This window comes from Hemiscyllium ocellatum, unplaced genomic scaffold (assembly GCF_020745735.1).
Source record: "Hemiscyllium ocellatum isolate sHemOce1 unplaced genomic scaffold, sHemOce1.pat.X.cur. scaffold_2472_pat_ctg1, whole genome shotgun sequence".
In the NCBI taxonomy this organism is placed as follows: Eukaryota; Metazoa; Chordata; class Chondrichthyes; order Orectolobiformes; family Hemiscylliidae; genus Hemiscyllium; species Hemiscyllium ocellatum.
Genome location: NW_026868103.1, coordinates 67,483 through 73,482, shown reverse-complemented (window position 1 = coordinate 73,482; position 6,000 = coordinate 67,483). Strand labels below are relative to the sequence as shown.

The 6,000-nt window shown below is 52.5% G+C and overlaps 2 non-coding genes and 2 pseudogenes across 2 annotated transcripts; all 4 read left to right on the top strand.

Moving 5' to 3' along the window:
- The first annotated feature begins 259 nt into the window (after window positions 1–259).
- Window positions 260–377, top strand: LOC132811977 (5S ribosomal RNA). The gene has a single exon (XR_009643431.1). It is a non-coding gene; the product is annotated as a 5S ribosomal RNA (ribosomal RNA).
- Window positions 378–1,910: 1,533 nt separating this feature from the next.
- LOC132811976 (5S ribosomal RNA) lies at window positions 1,911–2,029 on the top strand. The gene has a single exon (XR_009643430.1). It is a non-coding gene; the product is annotated as a 5S ribosomal RNA (ribosomal RNA).
- Window positions 2,030–3,560: 1,531 nt separating this feature from the next.
- Window positions 3,561–3,674, top strand: LOC132811983 (5S ribosomal RNA; annotated as a pseudogene).
- A 1,526-nt stretch (window positions 3,675–5,200) lies between these two features.
- Window positions 5,201–5,308, top strand: LOC132811990 (5S ribosomal RNA; annotated as a pseudogene).
- Window positions 5,309–6,000: the final 692 nt, after the last annotated feature.

The following is a 6,000-nucleotide window of genomic DNA, read 5'->3' as shown; positions in this document are numbered from 1 at the left end:
GAGAATGCAGGCTGCAGCCTGATGAAGCAGGGGGAGGGCTTGCAGTTGGCCTGCGTGGGGATGTGGGAGACTACAGGAGCCTGGTGGGCAAGGGCTGGCTGAAAGGCAGCTGGAGGGACGGAGGGAGGGAAGCACGCACAGAGGAGGAAGAGCAAAGAGAAAAGAGAAAAAAAAAACAAAGGGGATAAAGAGAAAGAGCAGCAAAGAAAATGTGGCTGGCCAGCACGCCTTGAAGTAGGGAGAAAAGGAAGGGGCCGGTGCCTACGGCCATACTAGTCTGAAACGCCCGATCTCGTCTGATCTCGGAAGCTAAGCAGACTCAGGCCTGGTTAGTACTTGGATGGGAGACCGCCTGGGAATACCAGGTGCAGTAGGCTTTTTCCGCCAGCAGGGGCTGCTCAAGTCACCCCTCTGCACTTGTGTTGTGCCACGCAATGGAGCGGCAGGTTATTTTTGCTGCTGCTGCTGCTGCTGCTGCTGCTGTGCCGGCCATCAGTCGCCTGCAGGCACCAGACAGGGAGGGGAGGAGAGCGGAGCGCTGCCGAAATCAGCGAGAAAGACGGAAAGAAAGGGATTGGGGCTGCACGCTGTCTGCGGTGGCAGTCAGGAAAGGAGGACAATAGGTGCAGGAGTTGGCCATTCTGCCTTTCGAGCCTGCACCACCATTCAATATGATCATGGCTGATCATCCTTAATCAGTATCCTGTTCCTGCCTTATCTCCGTAACCCTTGATTCCACTATCCTTGAGAGCTCTATGCAACTCTTTCTTAAATGAATCCAGAGACTGGGCCTCCACTGCCCTCTGGGGCAGAGCATTCCACACAGCCACCACTCTCTGGGTGAAGAAGTTTCTCCTCATCTCTGTCCTAAATGGTCTACCCCGTATTTTTAAGCAGTGTCCTCTGTTTCGGCACTCACCCAGCAGCGGAAACATGTTTCCTGCCGCCAGAGTGTCCAATCCTTTGATGATCTGAAATGTCTCAATCAGATCCCCTCTCAGTCTTCTAAACTCGAGGGTACACACAAGCCCAGTCGCTCCAGTCTTTCAGTGTAAGGTAATCCCGCCAGTCCAGGAATTGACCTGGTGAACCTACGCTGCATTCCCTCAATAGCCAGAATCAAATCTGGAGAGCAGAACTGCACACAGTACTCCAGGTGTGGTCTCACCAGGGCCCTGTACAGCTGCAAAAGAACCTCTTTGCTTCTATACTCCATCCCTCTTGTTATGAAGGCCAGCATGCTATTAGCCTTCTTCACTACCTGCTGTACCTGCATGCTTACCTTCATTGAGTGGTGTACAGGAACCCCCAGATCTCTCTGTCCTGCCCCTTGACCTAAATTGATTCCATTTAGGTAGTAATCTGCCTTCCACCAAAGTGGGTAACCATTGATTTATCCACATTAAATTGCATCTGGCCACTCACCTAACTTGTCCAGGTCACCCTGTAATCTGCTAACATCCTGATGACATTTCACCCTGCCAGCCAGCTTAGTATCATCAGCAAATTTGCTAATGTTATGGCTAATAGCATCTTGTAGATGGTTAAGATATATGGTAAAAAGCTGCGGTGCCAGTAGTGATCCCTGCGGTACCCCCCCTGGCCACTGCCTGCCATTGGGAAAGGGAGGCGTGGAGGAGTGCGGAAGGATGAGAGAATGCAGGCTGCAGCCTGATGAAGCAGGGGGAGGCTTGCAGTTGGCCTGCGTGGGGATGTGGGAGACTACAGGAGCCTGGTGGGCAAGGGCTGGCTGAAAGGCAGCTGGAGGGACGGAGGGAGGGAAGCACGCACAGAGGAGGAAGAGCAAAGAGAAAAGAGAAAAAAAAAACAAAGGGGATAAAGAGAAAGAGCAGCAAAGAAAATGTGGCTGGCCAGCACGCCTTGAAGTAGGGAGAAAAGGAAGGGCCGGTGCCTACGGCCATACTAGTCTGAAAACGCCCGATCTCGTCTGATCTCGGAAGCTAAGCAGACTCAGGCCTGGTTAGTACTTGGATGGGAGACCGCCTGGGAATACCAGGTGCAGTAGGCTTTTTCCGCCAGCAGGGGCTGCTCAAGTCACCCCTCTGCACTTGTGTTGTGCCACGCAATGGAGCGGCAGGTTATTTTTTGCTGCTGCTGCTGCTGCTGCTGCTGCCGGCCATCAGTCGCCTGCAGGCACCAGACAGGGAGGGGAGGAGAGCGGAGCGCTGCCGAAATCAGCGAGAAAGACGGAAAGAAAGGGATTGGGGCTGCACGCTGTCTGCGGGTGGCAGTCAGGAAAGGAGGACAATAGGTGCAGGAGTTGGCCATTCTGCCTTTCGAGCCTGCACCACCATTCAATATGATCATGGCTGATCATCCTTAATCAGTATCCTGTTCCTGCCTTATCTCCGTAACCCTTGATTCCACTATCCTTGAGAGCTCTATGCAACTCTTTCTTAAATGAATCCAGAGACTGGGCCTCCACTGCCCTCTGGGGCAGAGCATTCCACACAGCCACCACTCTCTGGGTGAAGAAGTTTCTCCTCATCTCTGTCCTAAATGGTCTACCCCGTATTTTTAAGCAGTGTCCTCTGTTTCGGCACTCACCCAGCAGCGGAAACATGTTTCCTGCCGCCAGAGTGTCCAATCCTTTGATGATCTGAAATGTCTCAATCAGATCCCCTCTCAGTCTTCTAAACTCGAGGGTACACACAAGCCCAGTCGCTCCAGTCTTTCAGTGTAAGGTAATCCCGCCAGTCCAGGAATTGACCTGGTGAACCTACGCTGCATTCCCTCAATAGCCAGAATCAAATCTGGAGAGCAGAACTGCACACAGTACTCCAGGTGTGGTCTCACCAGGGCCCTGTACAGCTGCAAAAGAACCTCTTTGCTTCTATACTCCATCCCTCTTGTTATGAAGGCCAGCATGCTATTAGCCTTCTTCACTACCTGCTGTACCTGCATGCTTACCTTCATTGAGTGGTGTACAGGAACCCCCAGATCTCTCTGTCCTGCCCCTTGACCTAAATTGATTCCATTTAGGTAGTAATCTGCCTTCCACCAAAGTGGGTAACCATTGATTTATCCACATTAAATTGCATCTGGCCACTCACCTAACTTGTCCAGGTCACCCTGTAATCTGCTAACATCCTGATGACATTTCACCCTGCCAGCCAGCTTAGTATCATCAGCAAATTTGCTAATGTTATGGCTAATAGCATCTTGTAGATGGTTAAGATATATGGTAAAAAGCTGCGGTGCCAGTAGTGATCCCTGCGGTACCCCCCTGGCCACTGCCTGCCATTGGGAAAGGGAGGCGTGGAGGAGTGCGGAAGGATGAGAGAATGCAGGCTGCAGCCTGATGAAGCAGGGGGAGGGCTTGCAGTTGGCCTGCGTGGGGATGTGGGAGACTACAGGAGCCTGGTGGGCAAGGGCTGGCTGAAAGGCAGCTGGAGGGACGGAGGGAGGGAAGCACGCACAGAGGAGGAAGAGCAAAGAGAAAAGAGAAAAAAAAAACAAAGGGGATAAAGAGAAAGAGCAGCAAAGAAAATGTGGCTGGCCAGCACGCCTTGAAGTAGGGAGAAAAGGAAGGGGCCGGTGCCTACGGCCATACTAGTCTGAAAACGCCCGATCCTGATCTCGGAGCTAAGCAGACTCAGGCCTGGTTAGTACTTGGATGGGAGACCGCCTGGGAATACCAGGTGCAGTAGGCTTTTTCCGCCAGCAGGGGCTGCTCAAGTCACCCCTCTGCACTTGTGTTGTGCCACGCAATGGAGCGGCAGGTTATTTTTGCTGCTGCTGCTGCTGCTGCTGCCGGCCATCAGTCGCCTGCAGGCACCAGACAGGGAGGGGAGGAGAGCGGAGCGCTGCCGAAATCAGCGAGAAAGACGGAAAGAAAGGGATTGGGGCTGCACGCTGTCTGCGGGTGGCAGTCAGGAAAGGAGGACAATAGGTGCAGGAGTTGGCCATTCTGCCTTTCGAGCCTGCACCACCATTCAATATGATCATGGCTGATCATCCTTAATCAGTATCCTGTTCCTGCCTTATCTCCGTAACCCTTGATTCCACTATCCTTGAGAGCTCTATGCAACTCTTTCTTAAATGAATCCAGAGACTGGGCCTCCACTGCCCTCTGGGGCAGAGCATTCCACACAGCCACCACTCTCTGGGTGAAGAAGTTTCTCCTCATCTCTGTCCTAAATGGTCTACCCCGTATTTTTAAGCAGTGTCCTCTGTTTCGGCACTCACCCAGCAGCGGAAACATGTTTCCTGCCGCCAGAGTGTCCAATCCTTTGATGATCTGAAATGTCTCAATCAGATCCCCTCTCAGTCTTCTAAACTCGAGGGTACACACAAGCCCAGTCGCTCCAGTCTTTCAGTGTAAGGTAATCCCGCCAGTCCAGGAATTGACCTGGTGAACCTACGCTGCATTCCCTCAATAGCCAGAATCAAATCTGGAGAGCAGAACTGCACACAGTACTCCAGGTGTGGTCTCACCAGGGCCCTGTACAGCTGCAAAAGAACCTCTTTGCTTCTATACTCCATCCCTCTTGTTATGAAGGCCAGCATGCTATTAGCCTTCTTCACTACCTGCTGTACCTGCATGCTTACCTTCATTGAGTGGTGTACAGGAACCCCCAGATCTCTCTGTCCTGCCCCTTGACCTAAATTGATTCCATTTAGGTAGTAATCTGCCTTCCACCAAAGTGGGTAACCATTGATTTATCCACATTAAATTGCATCTGGCCACTCACCTAACTTGTCCAGGTCACCCTGTAATCTGCTAACATCCTGATGACATTTCACCCTGCCAGCCAGCTTAGTATCATCAGCAAATTTGCTAATGTTATGGCTAATAGCATCTTGTAGATGGTTAAGATATATGGTAAAAAGCTGCGGTGCCAGTAGTGATCCCTGCGGTACCCCCCTGGCCACTGCCTGCCATTGGGAAAGGGAGGCGTGGAGGAGTGCGGAAGGATGAGAGAATGCAGGCTGCAGCCTGATGAAGCAGGGGGAGGGCTTGCAGTTGGCCTGCGTGGGGATGTGGGAGACTACAGGAGCCTGGTGGGCAAGGGCTGGCTGAAAGGCAGCTGGAGGGACGGAGGGAGGGAAGCACGCACAGAGGAGGAAGAGCAAAGAGAAAAGAGAAAAAAAAAACAAAGGGGATAAAGAGAAAGAGCAGCAAAGAAAATGTGGCTGGCCAGCACGCCTTGAAGTAGGGAGAAAAGGAAGGGCCGGTGCCTACGGCCATACTAGTCTGAAAACGCCCGATCTCGGAGCTAAGCAGACTCAGGCCTGGTTAGTACTTGGATGGGAGACCGCCTGGGAATACCAGGTGCAGTAGGCTTTTTTCCGCCAGCAGGGGCTGCTCAAGTCACCCCTCTGCACTTGTGTTGTGCCACGCAATGGAGCGGCAGGTTATTTTTGCTGCTGCTGCTGCTGCTGCTGCTGCTGCTGTGCCGGCCATCAGTCGCCTGCAGGCACCAGACAGGGAGGGGAGGAGAGCGGAGCGCTGCCGAAATCAGCGAGAAAGACGGAAAGAAAGGGATTGGGGCTGCACGCTGTCTGCGGGTGGCAGTCAGGAAAGGAGGACAATAGGTGCAGGAGTTGGCCATTCTGCCTTTCGAGCCTGCACCACCATTCAATATGATCATGGCTGATCATCCTTAATCAGTATCCTGTTCCTGCCTTATCTCCGTAACCCTTGATTCCACTATCCTTGAGAGCTCTATGCAACTCTTTCTTAAATGAATCCAGAGACTGGGCCTCCACTGCCCTCTGGGGCAGAGCATTCCACACAGCCACCACTCTCTGGGTGAAGAAGTTTCTCCTCATCTCTGTCCTAAATGGTCTACCCCGTATTTTTAAGCAGTGTCCTCTGTTTCGGCACTCACCCAGCAGCGGAAACATGTTTCCTCCGCCGCCAGAGTGTCCAATCCTTTGATGATCTGAAATGTCTCAATCAGATCCCCTCTCAGTCTTCTAAACTCGAGGGTACACACAAGCCCAGTCGCTCCAGTCTTTCAGTGTAAGGTAATC